Raw genomic sequence first — 25107 nt, forward strand, 5'->3', positions numbered from 1 at the left:
GCTTAGGGCGCCTGGTTGGCTCAATTGGTTAAGCATACGACTTCAGCTGAGGTTGTGATCTCATGGTTCATGAGTCCGAGCTCTACGTTGGGCTCTGTGCTGACAGAGTGCAGCCTGCTTGGGATTCTCTCTCTCTCTCTGCCCCTCATGTATGCTCTCTCTCAAAATAAATAGATAAAATAAAAATAAAAATAAAAGAAGTTGCTTGCTTATTTCCCGTAGAAACCAATGATCCAATGGGAGAGAAAAATAATTTGCACACATTTAGTTACAATGTATAATATGGAGCGATAAGGACATCCCTAAAAATGTAAAAGATTCTATGGTAGCACATTCATGCTGAATAGTGAAAGATCTCCTATAGGTTACTATATTAACTCACATTAAAACATGAGAACTTGAAAAGATCTCTGTAAAATCTAATTAATCGTCCTTATAATAAAGTTGAGAAGGCTGAGGTGCAGAGAGAGAGAGAGTAAACAAATAGATCTTAGATCAATGCTTTCCTTTTCCAGATGAGAACCTGAGGCCTAGAGAAAACATAAGCTTCTTCTAAGAGTGTAGGGAATGTCTGTTTAAGATCTAGTTCCAGAGCCACATCTCCTGACCACAAATCCAATGTTCTCTTCAAACGCAGCTTTCACCCAGAGTGCATCAACGAAAACAGAAGGTGACAGAAGAAACGGACTACTTGTCTTTTAAAGAACTATGAGGATAGGGGCGCCTGGGTGGCGCAGTCGGTTAAGCGTCCGACTTCAGCCAGGTCACGATCTCGCGGTCCGTGAGTTCGAGCCCCGTGTCAGGCTCTGGGCTGATGGCTCAGAGCCTGGAGCCTGCTTCCGATTCTGTGTCTCCCTCTCTCTGCCCCTCCCCCGTTCATGCTCTGTCTTTCTCTGTCCCAAAAATAAATAAACGTTTAAAAAAAAAAATTAAAAAAAAAAAAAAAAGAACTATGAGGATAGTGGAGGATACAGGGGTAAGACCTCATCTCTGTCTCAGTAATTCAGGGGACAGTCATGAGTTTACAAGCCCAGTCAGACACTTAGGAGGCTGTATATGCTTCTCCACTCCTTGTACCCTAGTCCTAGTTAGTCAGAAATTCTGCCTTGACTAACTCTATTTTATTTTAAACTCTACTTTTTTTTTTTATCAACAACTATGTAATTAGTCTTTCTGCAGTCTCTACCCTTCAAATTTATTCTTCACACTGTCACCATATTGTTATTACTAGAATAAATATCTGACCACTTCAAGCCTTCGGTGCTTCCCTGTTGCCTAAAAAGGATGTATAAATTCCTTCAAAGTACCCATAGAGGCCACCATGATCTTGCTGGTGTCTTTCCTTCCGTTTTATCTCTCACTACTTTGGTCTTACACTTTGAGACTCATGCTCACACTGAATTTGCATTTTCAAAAATGTTTCAATATTTTGTCAGGTCTCTGTTAGCATAGTAGGCACTTACTGAATGGACAAATGAATAAATGAGATAAAGGAAATTTAATATAAGACATTTATTTAATGACAATGATATCTTGGCTAATCAATCTTCTCTATCCATAAGCTCAGTGAGGTTGGGTATTGTGTTTGTCCTGCTCACTGCTGTATGCCCAATATTCAACAGCTGAATAAATGAATGAATGAACGGATGGATGAATAAAACTGTGTAACAGAGATTTGTATGGCTGTTACGGAAGGGCAGAGGAAACAACCATATTTGTGGGAATTAAGGAGAGCTTCACATGAGAAGCAATCTTTGCAATGGTTGGATAGGGATTGTCAGGTAGAAATAATAGACACATTGAGGTACAAAAGAACACGGCATGTTCACGGATCAAGAAATACTGGAAGACAGCTGGAAAGCTTCAGGTGGACAGGATAACCTAATGGAAAGAGTCAGACAGAGTTAGATTCAAATCCCAGAGTTAATTCTCACTACTTGTGTGACTTCAATCAAGCTATCAAAGCTCTCATAGCTTTCATTTTATCTTAAAACAAACTGTAAAAATTAAAGATGAGATAATATAGAATACTGAAAATTGCATAGCTTAGGACAGGAGCTCTTCCACTTTCTTCCTCTCCCTTTTCCCCCTCTCCTCTTCCTCTTAGTGTTAATTCTTTGGTTTAGCACAAGTTATCTTTGCCTGCTCTAGTCACTAGGGAAGACTAAGGGCCTCTTTCAGATCTAAACCTAAAAACCTTTCCACAAGATGTTCTCTGTGGGCAACCAGCTCTTATCTGTATATCTCCCTTATCCTACTGCATACATCACACTAATGCCAAATAAAATGTTTTGACTCCAACTCAGATTAAAATAAGAAGGGCCAAAGGAACAAGAAGGAATTAATTTGCTATCTGGTCTCTAAAGTTTTTTGCTCTTTTGCTGTCTGAAACCAAATAGTTTGGCCCCTATTTAACTCTCAATAGGGAGACTTTATAATTTATTGTCCAAAGAGCACACTCTGAGAGTGAAGGAAAGTGCTATTACTTCTACCAAGACAATAGGTATTATTCAGGACTATCTTAAGCAAATTCGGGTGTATTGTCACCCTGCCTCTCCAACTTTATCACCTATCAAACTCCTTTATTTCCTATGCTGCAGCCCTAGGGACTCTGTGGCCTTCTCTCATACACACCACATTCATTCGTCCATTAAGGCCTTTGCATTAGTTTTCTCTCTCCTTAGAACGCTCTTCTTCCAAGATCTTTCATGGCTGACTTCTCACCATTCAAGTCACTAATCAAATGTCACCTTTTGAGTTCTTCTATTCAAACTATTAATACTGTTAATAGTAATTACTATTAATAAGTAACTATTAATAGCCTCTTCTCCAACGACTATCTCACTACTTTGTTTTATATTCTTTGTAGCCCGTAAGACTGTCTGAACTTAGCTAAAGTATTCATTAATTTATATGATTATTTATTGATGGTCTTTTTTCACTATAGAATGTCAGCTCAAAGAGGGCAAGAACCTGGCCTGTCTTATTTATCACTCTTTGTATCTAGACCCATCCCAGATACTAAGTAGGTACTTAATAGTCATAAAATGAATATCTTAACTTTCTATAATTTTTAAACATAAACTTCCTTTCTTTTTTTAAATTTTTTTTTTCAACGTTTTTTTATTTATTTTTTTGGGACAGAGAGAGACAGAGCATGAACGGGGGAGGGGCAGAGAGAGAGGGGACACAGAATCGGAAACAGGCTCCAGGCTCTGAGCCATCAGCCCAGAGCCCGACGCGGGGCTCGAACCCACGGACCGTGAGATCGTGACCTGGCTGAAGTCGGACGCTTAACCGACTGCGCCACCCAGGCGCCCCATAAACTTCCTTTCTTGATAGTGACAGTGATTTATAGTTACCATATGAATGTGTTCATTTCACATATCAGTGCAAATAGGTTGTATGCCAAATTGTTTGAAGGAAAGGTCAACTTTAAATTCCCCTATCTGCCTGCTCACGAACTCAATAAGGATATGTAACTCAGCAGAGTCCTTAATTATTTCCAACTTCAGGAAACAACTGAAATAAATAGCCTTAAGTCATATTAGGGCTACAGTGTCACTTAAAAAATGTTATTAATTGTGTCAGGTTTGAATCAGACAGTATCCTAGGACCAAGAGCAAAATGTGGGTTACCACTCAGGAAAATTACCTGATGCATACCATAGCTAAACCATCTATTCTTGGTATTCTGGATAGTTAAAAATTGTAAGTTGTTTTTCTCTGTGTTTCTAGAGTGCTTTTGGAGGCTTTTAGAAATCAAGATGGGGGCGCCTTGGTGGCTCAGTCAGTTAAACGTCAGACTCCTGGTTTCGGCTCAAGTCATGATCTCACAGTTTGTGGATTCAAGCCCCATGTCGGGCTCCATGATGGCAGCACGGAGCTTGCTTGGGATTCTCTCTCTCTCTCTGCCCCTCCCCTGCTCATGCTCTCTCTCTCTCTTTTTCTCAAAATAAATAAATATACTTTAAAAACTTTTTAAAAAAGCAAGATTGAACAGTGGAAAGCTCAGTTTTATTTGGTTTATTTGGTATTTATTAGTCTTACAATTTGGGGCAGTTAACTAATGTTTCTGAGACTCGGCTTCCTCATCTGTAAAATTGTAAAAGTATTGATCTATATATTCCATTTGCATTCAGAAAGAGTTTTATAATAATACCAAACCATAGATGGACTCATTTAAAAAATCTTGATGCCAAATATAGTCAACCATTGGTGTTAATAGATTTAACATTTCAAAATTTGACTATTCTATTATGGGCCCATTAAATGAACCAATTTATAACTTTCTTGGAACATGAATGTGAGACATTCTTGGTGTACGGCTGGTGTGTAGGAATAAATCACCCAGCTAAGGCGTGATTCTCCCAAGCATCTACATCTCAGTGCAGTCCTCTTGAGAGTCATTCTTCCACAGTAGGATCTCTCTTAAGATCTCTTAGGATCTTCTCTCTTAAGAAACAAGACAAAAACTAAAAAGCTATGTTTCTTCGTAGAAAGTGTCTCCTTAAAAAACACACCTGCTCTACTGGGGAGGGAAGTGAGAAAGAGAAGTGAACTATATGTCAGAGAGACACTCACTTTAGAGATATGCCAAGATATTGAGGCATATCCCTTCATCATGCCAGGTGTCTGAGACTGAGCAGAAAACAGTCCTCCTCAAACATTCCCAAAGAAAAGTATTTATGGGAATCTCAAAGGTCCACCTAAATGTCACTCTATGAGGGCACCTGGGTGGCTCAGTCAGTTGAGCATCCGACTTCAGCTCAGGTCATGATCTCATGGTTTTTGAGTTTGAGCCCTGCGTTGGGCTCAGTGCTGACAGCTCAGAGCCTGGAGCCTGATTCAGATTCTGTGTCTCCCTCTCTCTCTGCCTCTCCCCCACTTGTGTTCTGTCTATCTCTCTCTCTCTCTCAAAAATAAATAAAATGTAAAAAAAAAAAAAAAGAATTTAAATGCCACTCTTTGACAATGAGTAAAAAAGCAAAAAGAAACAAAAGCTTAAAGATAGTTTGGGGGAGCCTGGGTGGGGTCAGTTGGTTGAGTGTCAGACTTTGGCCCAGGTCATGATCTTGTGGTTTGCAAGTTCAAGCCCCACATTGGGCTCTGTGCTGACAGCTCAGAGCCTGCTTTTTTTCTCTCTGCCCCTCCCCAGCTTGTGCTTTGTCTCTATTTCTCTCAAAAATAAAAATAAAAATAAAAAAATAAAAATAAAATAAAGGTAGTTTAACTTTATACTCAATATTTCAAGTTTCTAGCATATTAGTTATTAATGACTAGTGAAAAAAATAGCATCTTTGGTAATAGGCATCAAGCCCCTTCAACTGTCAATACTCTTCATGCCAGGAATTTAACCTAAGGAAGTGATCAGTTAGGTGCTCAAAGATTTGGGCAAAAATGAAATTAGATGCCAACCTTCCAAATGATCACAAAATATATTCCGATGGATTAAAATCCAAATTAACACAATATGCACAAATCATGGTAAAAGATTGATAAATAAGAATACTTCGAGATTAAAAACTATTTTTAAGACAAAATAAACCATGAATAAAGTTAAATAAGTAATATGCAAGGAGAAGATATCTGCAATGTACCTAATAACAAAGAATTTTTATTCAGAACATATGAAGTATTCCAAGTAATGAATGAGAAAAATACAAACAATACTATTAAACAATCGGTAGAGCATAAAACTAGATAATCAATAGAGAAGAAAATCTACATGGCCAATAAAGAGTAAGAGATGGAAAATTACAAAGAACAATTTTTTCCAATTAGTTTGATAAAAATAAATTTTGGGGGGTGCCTAGTTGGCTCAGTCAGTTAAGCATCTGACTTTGGCTCAGGTCATGATCTCATGGTTTGCAAGTTCGAGCCCCAGGTTGGGCTCTGTGCTGACAGCTCAGAGCCTGGAGCCTGCTTCAGATTCTGTATCTCCTTCTCTCTCTGGCCCTCCCCAACTCATGCTCTGTCTCTCAAAAATAAATAAATGTTAAAAAAATTAAATATATTTTTAAAATATGCTGATACCAATTGTTTGCAAAGACATAAAGAAGTATGGACTCTTTCTAATATACTATTTGTGGGAATATTAACTGGTACATCTTCTTTGGAGAACAATTTGGCAATATCTAATACAGCAGAAGGTGCATATAGAACATGATCTAGCAATTCTATTTCAACACATACGCCCTACAGAAACTCACACAATATCCAAGGGGTTATGTGAAAAGACGCACACTGCAAGTTTTTAATAGCAAACACTGAAAAAAAAGTCAGAGCAACCTAAATGATCATAAAATAGGAAATGGATAGGTAATCGGAGGTATAGTCCCATAATGAAGTACTGTATAGTAGTTAAAATGAATAAATGATATCACATGAATAAAAATTGTGATCTAAAATTTTTTTTGAGAGGATAAGTAGGAGAATGACACACAGTATGATGTCATCTACTTAAATGTCAAAGAGCAAAGATGATACTATAGAGACATGTATTTAGTAAAAAGAATAAGCATGTTCGTGAAGAAAATGCATGCTAAGTTCAATAGAATGTTTCTGAGGAAAAAGAAAGGTGAGTGGAACTAAGAAGAGAAATGAAGAGAATTTCAAAATATGAGAACATATTAATGGTTGTGAATTCTAGGCAGTAGGACAGTGGATACTTACTATATTATTATCTGAACTTTAATGTGTGAAATGTTTCACAATAAAAAAGTAGTATGTTTTCTTTTAAAGCATTTGGAATTCATATTTCTGTCTAATTCTGATGTTTTCCTAAGGACTTTACATCACTGATGGTTAATTAATCAAATGGCTTGGGTGTCATTTATGATTTTGGATAATGTTTTCCTCCAACTCTTTTTTTTTTTTTATTTAAAAATTTTTTTTCAACGTTTATTTATTTTTTGGGGGGACAGAGAGAGACAGAGCATGAATGGGGGAGGGGCAGAGAGAGAGGGAGACACAGAATCAGAAACAGGCTCCAGGCTCCGAGCCATCAGCCCAGAGCCTGACGCGGGGCTCGAACTCACGGACCGCGAGATCGTGACCTGGCTGAAGTCGGACGCTTAACCGACTGCGCCACCCAGGCGCCCCCTTCCAACTCTTATCATAAAGAGTAATCACGTTCATTTCAAAGGAAACATGTGGCAGAACGCTGAAGAGAAAATTGTGCCATCCTCTAAGAATTTTACCCATTTAAAGCAGGTCCATTTTCGGTTTAGGAAAAAATACTTCTCTGATCAATGCTGCAGTGAATACAAGGAGGCATATATCCAATGGAACATCCACTGCTTTAACCACATCAAGGTAGTTTTGTGCTCTGTAATCACTTGCTTACTTGCCTGGCCCCACTAGATTCTGGAAACACTGGAAGAGGGGGACCCCTTCTTACTCATCAATGCCTAGGCCACATGGGCATCCAGTAAGTGTTTTGAAAAATGATTTAATACAATTTCAATTTCCATCTTGAATAGGGATATTGAAACACTGTTGTTTAACCACATTTGCAAGGCAACTTGAGAGGCTCTGAGAGACTCAAAGTTGGCACAAGCGTGACTCCTTGAGTCACCTGGTTTCTTGCCATTGTACTAAAACACACACAATGAGGCCGTAATGGCTTATAGTTGCTGCTGTTTTTGCTCCAGAATCCTATGCATGAGGATTGGAATAATTTCTTAAAGGCCTCTCTGAACACCCTCGTGAGATGGTGTAATAAAGTCCACTTAATAATAAATATGCATTTCTGTGCCAAAACGGAACACATCTTTGGCCAGCTATGGTTTCTTTCAGCTTATAGGCTCTGAAAGTGTATCTTAGGTCAGAAAGACTCAAAGAAGACACAGAGGAGGCTGCCAAACCACATACAAATTCTATTTAACAATCAGAAGTGTGGGATAGAACAAATCAGAAGACAATCTTCATTTTCCTTTTTTGAAACCTCTCATTTCTAATTTATTTTTTAAAATGTTACTGCATTAGGGGTGCCTGGGTGGTTCAGTCGCTTAAGTGTCCAACTTCTGCTCAGGTCATGATCTCGTGGTGCGTCCAACTTCTGCTCAGGTCATGATCTCGTGGTTCACAGATTCTAGCCCCGCGTCAGATTCTGTGCTGACAGCTTAGAGCCTGGAGCCTGCTTGGGATTCTGTGTCTCCCTCTCTCTCTGCCCCTCTCACATTCGCTCGTGCTCCCTCTCAAAAATAAATAGGCAATTAAAGTTAAATTTTTTTAAAAATGTTACTGTATTAGAAACCTAACTGCAATCCTCTCTGAACAAGGAAGAAGACTAGATAAAAAAAAACAAAAAACGGAGAAGAGCATGACTGGAAAAACATTGGATATAATTAAAGGAATTGGTTTTAAAAAGGAATATTTAGAAGAGGGTAAAGTTTATCGATATCAACATCACAACTAAATAAAAAGAAAGAGGCATATAAAAAAGAGGCCAGAAAGAAATATGCCAAATAATCGATATTAACTTTGAATATTAAGATGATGATTTTTATATCTCTCTACTGTAATATTCTCCAGTTTTGCTATGTGAAGTGCCTGAATTATTTTTGTCATGAAATAGTTCCCTTTTCCCTTCATCTCTCCTTCCTGGTTATTCCTTGCCCAACATACTGGACATATCAGTTATTAATATGTCTCATCTCTTCTTTTAGCTGCAGTGGCCTTATCCATACTTCATATTTAGAAAAGTATAGTTCAGCCATTTTTAGGCAGGAATGATGTAAAAATCCAAACAAAGATGGGTCACTGACCCAAAAGTGGCACAGCACAGACCAGCTGATGAAGTTGGATGGTGGGAAGGGCTTGCAAACAGAGATAAAAGTAATCAGACTTGCTCTTTCAGAGATTTGGAATGGAAGAGATTTGGTATCAATCCTTCATGAATAGTGGGTGCAGAGCTAACCAGCAGATAGAGAAACTGAGATGTTATGTATAGAGAGAGGAACATCTCGGATCCCAGAGACCAAGAAAAGGAGGCAGTGGCAAATACCTAGTTGTGCTGGTTCCTAACGGCTCTGTAGGTCCAGTTCTGACGTTTCTCCTTAAATAAGTCTTTTTTTTGTATAATACTATTCAGAGGAAGATAAAATTCCCTTAAGGCAATATATGCCATCAATGGGGACAGACTGGATTCTAAATCTAGGGCCAATTTATGCCAAAACAGACAGAATACCTATTTATATAATCTCAATGTCCTGTCTAATGCCATCATTAGGGAACAAAAATTTACTCTTTGATTTCTAAAGAATGTGCAATTGTTAAAGAGACCATATTAGCATTAGCTTTGCTTCTTAATGAAAATTTAAAAAGTTTATGATCGACTTAAAGATAAAATTTGGTTTGTGGATTGCTAGAATGAAGTCTGGAAGTGGAAGAATGCATTCAATTATTTAAAAGGGTCTGTGAATACATATGAATGTTAGCCTTAGAAATGGAATAGTCTATCTTTCACATATCAGTGTATTATTTTTCAAATGTGTGTCAATGCTATTGCTATCAATAATGTAAATTTTAAAGGTGAATTTTAAACATTATTGAATTCATAGTAGCTATTTGTCCCAATGTGTTCTTTCAAATCAACTAATAACGAAATTACAATTACTAGCCTTGGGAGTCTGAAAAACTTGGCATTACAGAGAAGTCCCAGAAGTATAAAGTAGTGGTAAAAAAGATGGGGAACACCTGGTACAAAGTGTAGACTAGAAGAAGCCTCAAAAGGCTTGAATTAAACCTCAACAGACTCCAATAGCAATTCCACAGGCTGGGAGTACTGCAGACCCTGCTGGCTGGTGAGGGTGTTTGGGGTGAGTCCCATGTTTTATTCTGACGAGTGTACCTATTTAGAACAATGTAAAGGGAGTGTCATTTTCTTGATTAACTTTTGGGCTGCATTCTTTTTTTTTTTAATTTTTTTAATGTTTATTCATTTTTGAGAGAGAGTGTGAGCGGGGAAGGGACAGACAGAGAGGGAGACACAGAATCCCAAGCAGGCTCCAGGCTCTGAGCTGTCAGCACGGAGCCCGACAGGGCTCGAAATCATGAACCACGAGATCGTGACCTGAGCTGAAGTTGGACGTTTAACCAACTGAGCCATCCAGGTGCCCCTGAGCTGCATTCTTAAGAGACAAAAAAGAACAGACACTTGGCATATGTTTTCCACCTGAAGAATTGTACAGTTCTCTACACAGTTGCTCACTAACACAGTAGCTGACTTTCTTCTCCCTCTCCTCACAAATAGTCATATTCCTATATGATCTACCTCCTAAACATCTGCCAAATTTGTTCAGGTCTCTGAAGCTGTGCTGTACCACTTTAGGCCAAGCCAATATCACCTCTCACCTGGACAAATACAACTGCCTCCAAACTGGTCTCCCTGATTCATTCTCCAGAAGGATCATTTGAAAATTTAAGTCTGATCAAGTCACTTCCTTTTTAAAATCTTTAATAGATTCTTACTCTCATGATGCAGTAAAAAAAAAAAAAAAACCTTTTAAAAAAATCCCTTAACATTCCTTATAAGATCCATCACAACCTGGATAATTTTGCAGCCTCACTCCAGTTTCTTACCAGGTTCACTATCAAATCCAGCTCTTTGCACATGCTATTACCTGTGTGGGGAGCACTCCTTCTATACCTTTCCTGAACTGGCAAACTTCCACCCCTACTTAGGTATCCAGCATAAATCTCACTCTGAGTCAGTCCAGGATTCCTTAGACTAAGTCTCTTTGTTATGCATACCCACAGGAGCATAATCTTCCCCCTTTTTTTCAGACTAATCAGTTTTTAATCACCCATTTGTCATGCCTTTCCATACCATAAGCTCCATGAGAGAGTCTATCTTTTTTTGCTTCCAAATTTTTTCAGTACAGGGTTTGGTACATAGTAAGCACTCAATGTCTGTTAACTGGATTAGTCAGTTACTGTTTGTTGAGCTGATTAACTGTCATATTCTCATAGGAGAAACTTGTGAGTCCCAAAGAGACAACCTAAGAAATCCATTGAAAACTAATTTGCTCTTTCACACGCAAAATTCTTAGAACAAAATCTATCCTTCTTGTCATGACCCGTATCCCATTCTACTTGCATGCTTTCATCTGAATCTCAGCTATGAACCAGGCATTATGGTCCAGAGGACACAGAAACTTATCTTCTAAAGTTTACTAAAAAGTATTGAACACTTCCAGGTTAATAACATCTTTTAACATAGTATCTTTTATGTAATCAAATATGCCTACCCTTTTAGAGTTTTTGGATTGCTTATTTCCCACTACACCTAGGTTACAAATACATCTCCTGGACTTTCTGCTAAGCCTTAAAAAAAAAAATTTGAAGTCTTTACTATATCTGGAATACATTTATATAGTGTGAGATGGATATTTCTATCTAAGTAGATATTTCTAAGTAGACAATCAGGTGTTCTGATTTCCCTTCCCACTAAATTAAAATGGCACCCTTAGTGGTATTTCATAAAATCTCAAAGAAAATGAGCTATCTCTGATTCTCTATTTTGTTCTCTGGTCTATTTGTCTACTCATATGCCTACACCATCTTAATTTGATTACAGTGTTTATATGTTCTAACAACCGGTAATGCAAGACTACTCTATTCTTTTTACATGATATTCAAATTTGACATGATATTCAAATTTGACATGATATTTGAGGATGCAGTGTTCAGATAAACTTTAAAACCAAGTTAAAAAAACTTAAATGATGCCTACAATAAAAAATCCTGTGGCATTATAATTATTATATATTACAAACATATCATGTCTATTCATTACCTTATATGATGTGTTCATATTGTCTTTTCATTTGTTGTTATCATATTTTCTGTTCTTCAATAAGATTTTATAGTTGTGCTCCCCAAGGCACTTTGCTTTTCTTAAAACTTTTAATCTTAAACATTTTATCATCTTGGTTGCTATTGTATATAGAATATTTTTTCCACTTTTCATTTCTGAATACTTTTTTGGTAGACTAAAATGAAAGAAGTTATTTGTTTTTATAATTTATCTCATGTCTAAACTCCTTATCAAACATTTATTATTTTTTATTTTTACTTGAATCTTCCAACTTTCTCTATATACAGCCAGCAAAAAAATAGTAATTTAATCTCTTTTCCAATATTGAATAAACAGCTTATTTCATTTTCTTATCATATTGCTTTTGCACAAATAAAGAACAATAGAAGTATTTAATCCTTTCTGAGACAAGGCGAGGTATAAATATATGGAGACAAATCTGTATCTATTCCTGAGAAAATGGCTCAATGCTAGATTTTTGCTGTATAACACTTATATGACTTTAAAATTATGATAAGAAAATGTATGAGATTTTCAGTAATAGTAGATAGAGCTGGAAGGCTGTTAGTAGAGACATACTAGCTAATCCTACTAATTCTACATATAATGAGACTAATGCCCATCAAGAGGAAGTGATTTAACCAAGATGAAAAGCTAGAAGCAAAGCCCAGGCTAGAATATGAAGATTTTTTGACCCCTTGGACAATGTTCTTTGTAAAAGACTTGCCGATTCTCACTGGATTTCCCTGGAATCTATTATTTGAAACACCTCAAAATAAGTCTTTCTGTCACATTTTCTTATACCATCATGTATTTTTCTTCCAGTATACTTAATCTTATTTGTAATGTTAAGCTATTTTGTGATTATTTAATTTATGTTTCTCTAACTAGACTCTGATCTCTATGAGGTCAAGGATTATGGTTATTTTAGTTCACCCTGCATGTCTACTGCTAGGCAAGTGACAGATATTCAATAGGTATTTTTTGAAAGAATGAATACATTGATGAGTCAGAGAGATAGTACCTCATATAGAAACAATGTAATGAACATAAAAACGACAGGTGAGTAGTCAGAAAGGGCACAGATCTGTTCTGGATCTTAGAGTTACCACTTACAAACCACATGGCTTTAGGCAAATTACTCAATCCCTGTACCAATTTATTCATCTAAAGTAGAGATAATCCATCTCATTGGATTGCTGTGAACATGGATGAGTAATATGCAAGTAAAGCAAAGAACCTGGCAGAGCCCTTTGTGTAGAGGCATGGGATATGCCAGGCACGTTTAAAAACACTGCACACTTTAAGAAGTATCTCCTTCTCTTCCCCCTTCCTTGTTGGGTAAACTGTGACATCATAAACATGATGTGAACATCATAAAGTGTAGACTATGTTATTCACAACTTGTATGTTATACCCTACGAAATTGAGACCCATATTTATTTTCACATGAAGAAATGAAAACTCAGAAAAATTTAATTGATTTTTCCAGGACTTTGCATTGATGATGACTGCAGCACAGCTGTGATGCCTAAAACACAGCTAATGCCACCTACTTTTATGGTCTTTCCATTATGTACTTCCATTTGTGTCCTGCTAAAGCAGCTTTTCCAACTGGGTTCTTCAGAAGGCAAGGAGATGGTGATAAGTGTAATTTAACATGAGTTCCCTGAGTAAACATTGGAAACATAAGGTCCAGCAAAGCTAAACAGACTCTGGGATCTCTACAAGAGGAACTCTCAGACTTACATCAATACACACATGCACTAGGAATATCTAAGAGTGGGATGCAGGAAGCATGAACTCCCTCAAAAAAAGTTTTCACAAAACTTTTTGTGGGGAAGTAACTATCAGTGTCTTGGAAATATTTCTTTAAGGAAACAAAGTTTGGGACTCCTGGGTGGCTATCAGTTAAGCGTCTGACTCTTGATTTCTGCTCAGGTCATGATCTCATGGTTTGTGAGTTCAGGCTCTGAGTTAGGTTCTGCACTGACAGTGTGGAGCCTGCTTGGGATTCTCTCTCTCCCTCTCTCTTTGCCCCTCCCCTCAAAATAAATAAGTAAATGAAAAAAAAAAGAATAGGAGGGGCATCTGGGTGGCTCAGTCCGTTAAGCATCCGACTTCGGCTCAGGTCATGATCTCGCAGTCTGTGGGTTCGAGCCCTGCGTCAGGTTCTGTGCTGACAGCTCAGAGCCTGGAGCCTGCTTCAGATCTTGTGTCTCCCTCTCTCTCTGCCCCTCCCCCACTCATGCTCTGTCTCTCTCTGCCTCTCAAAAATAAACAGACGTTAAAAAATTAAAAAAAAAAAGAATAAGAGGAGCATCTTAAAAAAGAAAGAAAGAAAGTTTAAAATGTCCTTATTACCAAATTTAAATCACCCTCCCTTTTAACTCTGCCACTTCATCTACAAGGAGGAAACTTTCAATAGGCCTTTCTTTTAATACCATCTCATAAGTACTGATTTGGTATAAAGCTATTTGCTCTGAAATATTTCGCTTAAAAATATCAAATGATCTATGATGGTACATTAAACTTACTGTATACATATCATGTATGCGTGTATAGGCATTGCTCCCTCACTCCTGCTTTGAGACCTGTTCTCTGCTCTTTGTCAATGTGCACTAGTGTGCACGTCTACAAACACTCAACAAACGAAGGCTCTGATAGGCTACTCCTGATTCAAACATGTTCTACAACATTAATTGTGTGTACCACCAAGGCTTCCCTTTCTGCCATTTACTGGGTGTTACTTGATGGATATTCATTTGATGGACAACAGATGGACTAAGTGATAGCACTAGGCCTGACCAAAGAAATGACGTCAGGGTGTCATGGGGATGTGTCACAGGCACTCTAAGCACCTTGGAGGAAAAGATGAAGGAAAGAGAGGATAGAGGGCAGAAGACAAGTAAACATTGGCAGATGCTCTCTGACATTATTTATGAAGCACACCGTAGGTCATTGGTGTGGGAAAGACTGTTCATCAACTGAATGTTGGTCATTGGAAGCTTTGGGAACTTTAGCAGGAGGCACGTCTTAAATAAATGGAAGAGCTTTCCCAAATGGATGCAGAACACAGGTCTATGCTAGGACGTTGACTGAGTTAGAACAAACATGCTTAGAGCAGAACACTTAGAACAGGAGACTAGGAGAAACAGTGGGATGCAGACTGAGGAGAATGGCAAGAGGGCAGGTGGAAGTCCACAGAGGGAGGATTATTTACACTATGCTAAGCTCTTTTAGGTGGTATGTGTGTATACACCTGTACATATGCATATCTGTACATACACATATATATGGTCTTTGACATCCCTGTAAAGTAAATATATTAATCCCATTTCACAAGTGAGAAAATGGCCCCCCAAATTAATTAAGACCAAAAGTCCTGACCAATTCTAGGAATGATCTAAGACTCCCCTACTATACAACAGACCCTCAGAACGATGTGTGACTTTTACAGATTTCAAAAGGAGAAAACGTTTCTCCTTTTTAACCACAGATTAGAAATATACTTGAATTTCCCTAGAAAATGAAGCAGGAAATATGGGGAGAATTGAGAAAAAGCTGAGATGAAAAATGGCTCTTAGAAGAACTAAAGACAGGGGCGCCTGGGTTGCTCAGTCAGTTAAGTGTCCGACTCTTGATTTCAGCACAGGTCATGATCTCATGGTGATGAGACCGAGCCCCACTTTTCTGCGCTGAACTTGGAGCCTGCTATGGATTCTCTCCCTCTCTCTCTCTGCCCCTCCCTGGCTCGCATGAACGTGAGCTTGCTCGCTCTCTCTCAAAATAAATGAGGAAACATTTTAAAAAGAGAAGAACTAAAGACAATACCATTTTTGAAATCGTGTGTGTGTGTGCGCATGCAAGTGTGTGCATGTGCGTGCCTGTGTGCACACCCACACAGGCACAGACAGGCTGGAAACAAGTTTTCAGCTCAGTAGGTAAGAAGGATTGCTTTTCTTATCATAAAAGCCCTAGGAGAAAAGAATAAAAGAACAGATCACATAAGAGTCCTCCCACACATACACAAAACTGCAGATAGTACTGAACCCTATATATATTATGGTTTTTCCTATAGGAAAAATACCTATGATACATAAATACCTATGATAAAGTTTATCAGTTAAGCATAGTAAAAGATTAACAACAATAACTAATAATATACTAACAATATACTGTCATGAAAGTTATGTGAATGTGGTCTCCCTCTCTCTCTCTCAAAATATCTTATTGTCCTGTACTCATACTTCTTCCTGTGATGATATGAGATGACACAATGCCTATGTGATGACATGAGGTGGGGTGAGTGACAGAGGCATGTATGTGACTTAACATTAGGTTACTGCTGACCTTCTGATGAGTGTTCAAGAGGATCAAAAGTTTCTGCACCTGGGTTGACTGGGGGTAACTGAAACTAAGGAAAGTGAAACTACAGATAAAGGGAGACTACTATGCCTTGAAAAACAATTAGGAAATGTATTCAATAAGGAAACGAATGTAAAAATGTGCTACCAGTTCCATACTCTGTTGGGCCCAATTATATGCTGCTATTACATGGCAGGGGGATGACAGTAGAGAAAAGGTATAATGGAAAGGAGATGCACTGAAAGAAAGAATAAGAAAAATGGGAAGGCTGAGGTCTCAGTGTAGGCATTTCTTCTAGAAATTCTCTTTTCTATGCATCCATGCCACTTTCTATTTTACCGACTTAGTAAATTGCATTTATCTGTCTTCCTCATTTAGGCATAAATTCCTTGAAGGCTGGGACTGTATCTTATTTAATGTTGATTCCACAGTGACTACACAGTACTTGGCACATATACTCCATGGATACTTGTTTTACAAGGTAGGCTAAGAACTGTTCAGTGTTCATTGCTTTTAAGAGCTCACTTCCTCGCTCAGACGTTCTACTACGAATGTTGGTTCTACTACAACTCAGAGACTAACGTGTTTCAGGATATTGATTTCTGATGGAGATAATGGTAATGACAATAATTGACAATAATAACTGTCATTTATTGCATTTTTTTAAATTTTTTTTTTAACATTTATTTATTTTTGAGACAGAGAGAGACAGAGCATGAACAGGGGAGGGGCAGAGAGAGAGGGAGACACAGAATCCGAAACAGGCTCCAGGCTCTGAGCTGTCAGCACAGAGCCCGACGTGGGGCTCAAACTCACGGACCGCGAGATCATGACCTGAGCCAAAGTCAGCCGCTTAACCGACTGAGCCACCCAGGCGCCCCTATTTTTATTTTTGAGAGAGAGAGAAAGAGAGAGAGAGCATACACGTGAGCAGGGGATGGGCAGAAAGAGAGGGGGAAAAGAGGATCTGAAGCAGGCTCTGTGCTGACAGCAGAGAGCCCTATGGGGGACTCAAACTCACAAACCGTGAGATCATAAGTCGAGCCCAGTATTGGATGCTTAACCGACTGAGCCACCCAGGTGCCCCGCATTTTTAATAATGAAGCATTATATTATATCTTTACATATGTTGTCTTTCATTTTCTGTTCAAAAATCCTGTGATTACCATTTTAAGTGGAAACTGAGGCTGAGAGCTTGAACCACTTATTCAAGGTCTTTGAACTAATAAGCTAGTGGAACTGGGGGATTTTTATACCTAAGTGTGTCCAGCTTGAAAACTCTTATTTATATTTCCTATCATAATTTCTTTTGAGTCAGTTAAAACCTCGGTGAGGGCTGAGGAATTTTCCTATTCACAAACGAAAGAGGAGTAAAGATTAAGTAGATGGTTTTGTCTTTCATAAACTCATAACACCACTTGCCAAAGAATTCTAACAAATAGAAGTTGTTAATTGAAAGTCTGACTTGCACAGCACTATTTGATGCATTAAAATAAAATATATTCATAAGCATATCAACTTCACTGATAATGCCTAATGAGCCTCCAATGAGACATTTCACTCACAATTTAAAATTCGGTTTCAAGGTGCCTAGGTGGCTCAGTCAGTTGAGCATCCAACTTCGGCTCAGGTCATGATCTCATGGTTCGTGGGTTTGAGCTCCATGTGAGGCTCAGCACTGACCATGTGGAGCCTGCTTGGGATTCTCTCTCTCTCTCTCTCTCTCTCTCCCCCCCTCTCTCTCTGCCCTTCCCCGCTTGCTCTCTCTCAAAATAAATAAAAAAACTTAAAAAAAAAAGATTGGGTCTCAAGAAATCAGAAATAAACACACTAATCACAAATTAATAAAACCAATACAAAATATAAAACACCAGAGACTTCTGTAGCACCAGAGCCTAATATTTTAAGAAATTTTCAATTACAATAAAATATGAAACAACAGAAATATTAGGGTCTAGTTTTTTTTTTTTTTAATTTTTTTTTCAACGTTTATTTATTTTTGGGACAGAGAGAGACAGAGCATGAACGGGGGAGGGGCAGAGAGAGAGGGAGACACAGAATCGTAAGCAGGCTCCAGGCTCTGAGCCATCAGCCCAGAGCCTGACGCGGGGCTCGAACTCACGGACCGCGAGATGGTGACCTGGCTGAAGTCGGACGCTTAACCGACTGCGCCACCCAGGCGCCCCTAGGGTCTAGTTTTTTGAGTTAAAAAAAATCCACCCAGCCTCCACAGCCCATTTAACATGTTAGTGATTTGCAAAAATCTATTTACAATCAGCTCCTCAAAAGTTCAGAGCCTGGGGCGCCTGGGTGGCTCAGTCAGTTGGGCATCTGACTTTGGCTCAGGTCATGAACTTGCTTTCATGAGTTTGAGCCCCGTGTCAGGCTCTGTGCTGACAGCCCAGAGCCTGGAGCCTGCTTCGGATGCTGTGTCTCCCTTTCTCTCTGCCCCTCCCCTGCTTGCACTCTGTCTTTCCTTCTCTGTCTTAAAAATAAAGATTAAAAAAAAAAAATTCAGAGCCTAAGAGATAATAAACAAAATCCAAACAAAGGAGATAAAAAATATTTAAAGTGACAGATTTCTGTTAGAAAAGTCCCTATATGAACAAGAATAAAGAAAATAAGAATTCATTCTATAGATCTGTAATAATAGCAAGTAAATTTAACTGCTATGTTAACACTTTGTCTGTTATGAGTGATACTTCATAAAATGAGAGCCTTATTTTCTATAAAAAGTTCAGCAATTATTTTATCAGATATATTGAGCTTGAAGGCCAGTTGATCAATGAGAGTCCTCCAAGTCTGAACTGTAATTTAGAACAAGAGGAAACAGATTGTTCACCTGAAAATAATCCAACAAATGGTTATTAAAGCAATGAATTGTCTTAAAAAAAAAAAACGGTGGTTACACAGCAGTTCATCTGCGTTTGAAGTAGAGTGAAGTAAGGCGGTAGAGAAATCCAGAGAAAGCATAGGAATCATGACAAATTACCCAACTTGCATGCTTTAAGTTCGCTGATAAGGGTATAGAACATCTCTTTAATGTATTCACAGGCACCCTATTATTAAAGTGTCAAACCTCTGTGAGGATTCTTGAGTAACTTGCTATTCCATTTCTGTTTCATTCATTAAATAGTTTCTAAAGCACCCCCAAGTTCCCCATTTATGAAGTTCTCAATGAACCAGGCTGGGAGCAACTCAAACTATTTTGACTCACTTAAGAGAGCACATGTTACCATTAGAAACAAAATGTAAATGAGAAATGCACTATTGTGGTCCCTTCACCGTGTGAACATGTTAAAATAATTCCATAGCTCAAGGGACCCATGATCTAAGTAGTACACATAGCTACCATAGTCTGAGTTTAAATTCCCTCTTTGACTTATTAATACCAGTTCTTGTAGATAGGTACAAATAATTTATATTTTTACTTCTTAAGAGATAAAAATTATGCGTGGATTAAAATGAACTCTTGAAGGTATTATTATAGTGCTTTTATATCTTTAGTGAAAATAAATTATAAAATAATATTCAGTCCAGCTTTTCCTTTCAGTAACATAAGAATATTGAAAGCAATGTTAATTGTGCAATGTTTTTAGTCAAAACAATTTAATTTCTTAATGTAATTAATTAATAAGGTGCTTACAACTGATTCTTGGAACAGATATATAATCGACATATATTGTAAAGTACTATAAAAGACATTGTACAAATATTGTGGAAATATTAAAAAGATCATTAAAATATACACCCTTGTAGACTATGCTTTCATATTGTAGATATCTCTTTAAAATGAAAATGTTCCTTGATATCCTATGTTTTTTGTGTATTGGAGGGATGGATTAAGTAATTTATGTGGATCCCATTCAGTTCCTACACTGTATTAATTATGTGAATTAACCATTGGGAGAGTAGAAATATCAATCATGTATTAATTTGTGTACCATTGGATACTTCAGGAAAATTAATGCATTTATATCTACTAAATGTAACTGAGATGGACATTGTCAGTTTCAACCTTAGACTAAACTGAATGTGATCCTTCTTTGAGAAGAGTCTTCCAATCTTTCTAAATAATTACTAATCTAAGGAGCATAGATATCACTCAGTACAAAGAAAAAGATCTTTAGAAGGACATTAAAAGGTATTGCTCTTGTGAAGTAGGATAACATTTGTTTGCTATTGACATTATACTGTCATTTTATGAAACTCCCCAAGGAGGTCCTCAGCAATGTTTGTAATCCATACCTGTATGCAACCCCAACGGAAAACCTATAGCTTGCCCAGGACAACATTTCTAATCCAGTTATCCTATTGCAGAACGAGATTCACAGCGCAGCAAATTGAAGCAGCTTGGCAGCTGCAGGTCTCTGCATAGGCTACCTGGTGTTCAGAATAGCCTGGGCACGACTATTTTCAGAGTGGGATAGTAAGACCAGGTGACATCTGACCCAAGAGTATTTGTTAGGGACAGACTCTATCCAAGACAGAGTTCATCCCAATTCAACAAAGGGTTACCATGAGGGGAGGGGTTAAAGTAAATGTTAATTGGTGACTGTGTTGAGACACCTCCATGCTTCATCAAAAACTTCCAAGAGTATTTAACTTATCTTTCAAGGGAGAAAGAAACAGACTGTCTTCCTCAAGCCTTCCCTAATGCCTCAGCTTTTTTTCAGGTAAGAATTCCTGGCACTTTCCCAAAGGGTGCATCTGTGGTGGCCTTGGTTATGTTTCTGAGGGCCTGGGAGATGTATATTTCTTCAAAAAGGAACAGGAGGGCCTGGATTATCTTTAAATGGCCCAGAGCTGTATTATCTGAGCATTCAGGAGAGAAAACGAGGGAGCAATAGAAAAATCAAGCGAGAGGAAAAGATAATATAAAAAGGAGGAAAGAGAAGAAGGCCCAGGTAGGCAGGTATCATTGCCTGCTTTGCAGTCCCAGTGCTGCAAGACCCAGAAGGAGGCTGTGCAAGGGCTTGCCAAGCACTAAAGGCTTTGCAGGCGGCACTGCCGTCCTCTCTAGCGCCCACTTCAGGTTGAGCCGCTCAAGCACTCTTCCTTCAGTCTTCCGCCCCCCGCCCCCGCCCCTCCCCTTCTCTGCAGGTGGCTGCATCTGGAGGATTTCCAAGAAGGCTGGGGACAGTTAGGCATCTTGGATTTGGGTTCTGCCTTCTAGGAGCCAGGGGAGAGCTGGCAGGGCCCATTGTGTGTTTACACTGCAGTCGCCTCACTCCGCGAGGACCCAGACCCTGCAGCTGCAGCAGTTTTGGAAGATGTAAGACAGGCAGAAGAGTGAGGACGGCACCTGCAGTGTCTCTGAAGCCTGGAGTCCCTGAAGGATTAGAGCATGGAGGAGACGGAGATGGGTCTGGGCAGTCCTTGGACAGGAGCTTTGAGTGATGTGCCAGTTCTCTCAAAAAAAAAAAAAAATCCAAGGATTCCAAAGAAACTAACTGAGATGCAGAGGCAGCCAGGAAGGGCAGGTTACACAGTGAATAAGGTGGGTAGATGGTAGGTGAGGGCAATAGAAAAGAGATAGAAAGAGACCTTGCAAGAAAGGAGAAATGATAATAGTGTGAAAAGGAACCTTGGGACTCTCTTGAAGATGTGCTGGGGACCAGACAATTATTTATCTAAAGACTTTAGCGATGTCACTGAAGATGCTAAAAGTATAGAGAGAAGGGAACATTTCCACTCAACATTTCTCTGTAGTTGTTTATTTCATAGACTAGAAGTTAACTGACATTTCCCTAGCTCCCTAGCTTCTGGGCCTCAATGGCCTCATCTGCAAAACACGGGGTTTGAACTAGATACTTTAGAAGGTCTCTGTCTGGTACGTCTCTATGGCTGTCAGCCCATGAGCCAGGGTATCTGATACTAAACACCTCTAAGATTTCGTGCCAGATCCCCCATTCTTCCTGCACTACCCATTTATCAATGCAGTGTAAAAACTGCACGATTCATGAAGCACATTCCAACTCTTAGTGAGGACGAGGAGTATGGTTCAGTTATGACAAATGATTGATCCTTCTGCCCTGGGGTAAGGAAGAGAGGAACAGTGATTTACACTTTGGGTTTCCACGGAGAGAATATTCTCGAATTTTTTATTTCAAATTTTATCCATTTAAAGAAATTGCAAATTTCTTTGAGGGGCTCAAAATAGTTGGACTGACTAAAGGGCCAATGAGCCCTATAATGATCTGTCTTATTTGAAGGAAAATTTATTTCATTACAGAAACTGAATCTGCTTCTTCCACGGAAATCCATCCAGCTCACTGGCCATGCTCTTCGCTTGTCTGCCTGCCTCATGCCATTCTGCCAACTGCTTCAGTGCAGCATTTTCTGGAGTTATTAAACACCCAAGCTTAATGAGAGTGCACTTATGGGTGAAGTATTCAATGATGCAGGACCACCTCCCCATCACCACCACACGCAGTTTAGATGGAAGTGGGGATCAAATATGTTTTCACAAAAGTTTCATTTTTAATTTGTCTCAGCCTGAAATTCCTTTAAATTAAAAACAAAAATTAATATGGAGAAATACAACTCCTTCGCTCTTCTTGTCTTCAAGTGGGATGTGACACACAGATAGTATCCACTTGTGTTTTCTACACCCACTAACATTTCCATTTCATTTTAGTCTCCAAAATATGGGCAGGAGCACAACTCTAGAAAAATGGATTCCCACTCTCGAATCTCACAGGGCACCGATCCATCCGTGCAGTGCTGAGCACTCGCCCAGAACCTCACCATTTCCTCTGTCCCTCCACCGCCATTCACCAGTGCCCCCGGTTTCCACAGTGGGTTTGACCTTGCAAAGACCCTGCTTTAGTTCCTAGGCACGGAACAACCCATTTTAACTCAAAACACAAAACGACCTTTTCTCCTTTAAAGAAACACCACCGAATGTAACACATCTGGGCTTACATTTCTCAACCCCGCATTCCAGAATGGGAATACGGGGTGCAGAGGCAGGCAACTAGTTTGGGTCTGACAGCTTCCATTCAGAGAGGCTCTGGGTCTCAGACTCTGCTCAAGACAGACGGCTGACTATGTGGTTGAACATCTCTCCTTTTTTGCTCATTCACCATCATGACGAAGAATCAAAACCGAAAAATTATCTACTCATTTCTCAATACTAAGAAATGTGCTTCTTTTGCGCGTCGCTCCGTGGTTCTAAACACTAACACCCCGCTTGGAAACCAACCCCGGTTTCCACACCATCTCGTCTACTCAGTTTCACTTAGCAAACACCTTCACTGCTCTTCCCCGGTGAGAAAAATGGTGCACCAAGCTCACGGATGGCAGGTTGGTACTTGACTGCAGCCGCTCAATAGTTTTATCAGCAACCGGAAAACTTCACAATCGGTCAAACAGCTACTTAAATGTGTGTGAGAGGAAATCCGCTTATTTATAGACTTACACTAAAAATGCACCTCTGTTTCACCTATCTTAAATCTAGCTTCAGACAAACCCCCAAACACGCCGCATATAAACACTCCTCCTTCCCCCACCCCCATCATCCCCAAAGATCCCCCCTTTGACTAACAACACATTCAGATGGCCAGCCTTAACCAAAGCAACTGTCACCAGGCATTTGGACGCTCTATGCAAAGTATGTGACAATAGCCAAAGCATCTCTCAGACAATTGGCTGTACTACACATGCAGAAAAGCAACGAAGATTGCATTTTCCACTTACAGTTATAGCGCTGCGCACGGTCACTTAATGAAAATAATAAAACTCAACAGTTCTTTATATATATGTATAATTCAGATAAACGGTTAAGCCGTCTCTGTGTGTGGTTCTCTCGCGCTTTTTTTCTCTGGAGCTGTAGGCTGCTTAAATCCCTCTTAGATCGCGCCTCGCAAGCCCAGCCGCCGCCGCAACAAGCTCGGGTAAGTCTCTGCTGCAGATTGGGAATCCCATAGAAAACCTAGGGTCCCTGGAGCTGGCTGCGCAGGCGCGCGAGCCGCCGCCTCTCGAGGCACCCCCTCCCCTCTCCCCTCCTCCCTCTTCCTCCAGCTCCGCAGCCCCAGCGTGGAGAGAGCTGTGGAGCCGGTGACCAAAAGCAGCCTGGCGTTGGCGCATGCTCAGTTGGAGGGGCTCGGAGTTCCCGCGGATGGATTCCATGTCTCCAGATTTTAGCAGAAACTCGAAAGGAAAGTACAGAGGAAAAGGGAGCCAGGCTACCGGAGCAGCCTCCACCTGGACAGGCGGTAGGGAGAGCAAGTTGGGCTCACCACGCCCCGCTGTTATGGAGTCTGGTGGTGAAGGCGAAGGCCAGAAATGGGACACTTGGAGCCTGCTTTTCCCAAGGCTCTCAGCCAAGGCTCCCAGGGGACCCCCGACCGACCCTTTGTCGGGCTGCAAGATGACAGAGAAAACTGCAGAAATCCTTTTCTCCAAAGGAAGTATGTCCCCAGAGCTAGCTGTGACCATACCTACCCGGCCCCTGTGAAGGAATAGTTATGGTGGGCACTTTCCGTGGGCCATTGCATCCCAGGGTCTTATGCTGGGAGGACAGTCCTATCCAGAGCGGTTAGAGAAATGTGTGTTGAAGGGAGCTGGTTCCGAGACTTCTTGCCCTGTATGACCTTGGACAAATCATGCTAACCATCAACAAACATTTAACAAGCGCCTTCAGTATGCAGTTAATAAATATTTATTGACTATGCTCGGGGAGGGGGTGGTAGATGGGAGGGAACAAACCATCCTTGGAATCGAGGATTAAGGGCTTGGACCAAGCGATATTATAGTGCCCCCTTTTGTGTCCACTAAGGATGCATGTGTTTGCTAGCCCTCCCCCGCTCCCCACTGTCCTGCCAAAGCCTAGAAGACTTGGCAAGGAGTAGTGTCCAGTAAATGTTTGGTCGCCTCCCTACCAGGAAAGCAAAAATTCCCAGATGTTTCCAA

The 25107-nt window shown here is 39.7% G+C and overlaps 1 protein-coding gene across 1 annotated transcript in view; it reads right to left on the minus strand.

Moving 5' to 3' along the window:
* Positions 1 to 24206, minus strand: part of VSNL1 (visinin like 1) — a 99706-nt gene extending 75500 nt beyond the window's left edge. The window contains exon 1 of the mRNA XM_030311611.1: positions 23893 to 24206. The gene's annotated coding sequence lies outside the window, so the exon portion shown is untranslated. The remainder of the gene's footprint in view (positions 1 to 23892) is intronic.
* Between the last annotated feature and the right edge of the window lie 901 nt (positions 24207 to 25107).

This window comes from Lynx canadensis, chromosome A3, assembly GCF_007474595.2.
Source record: "Lynx canadensis isolate LIC74 chromosome A3, mLynCan4.pri.v2, whole genome shotgun sequence".
Taxonomy (NCBI): domain Eukaryota; kingdom Metazoa; phylum Chordata; class Mammalia; order Carnivora; family Felidae; genus Lynx; species Lynx canadensis.